The following is a 223-nucleotide window of genomic DNA, read 5'->3' as shown; positions in this document are numbered from 1 at the left end:
ATCGAACCACTCCTGAAGCTCATTTTTTTGCTAGGCTTTTGTTTATGGGAGCCAATACATTTCCTTTATAGTTAAGTTGGTCTGAGCTGAGTTTCTATTACTTGCAGGCCCAAACAATCTGTTACAGCCCCCTTTGATGCCCCCCCAACTTATTTCATGTCATTTCAGCAAATGCTTTGGACACTTACAGGAGGCCAGGCCCAATGCCCTGATCCTGGAGGAG

The sequence above is a fragment of the Zalophus californianus genome, chromosome 8 (genome assembly GCF_009762305.2).
Source record: "Zalophus californianus isolate mZalCal1 chromosome 8, mZalCal1.pri.v2, whole genome shotgun sequence".
Lineage (NCBI taxonomy): Eukaryota > Metazoa > Chordata > Mammalia > Carnivora > Otariidae > Zalophus > Zalophus californianus.
This window is presented reverse-complemented; position numbering follows the sequence as displayed.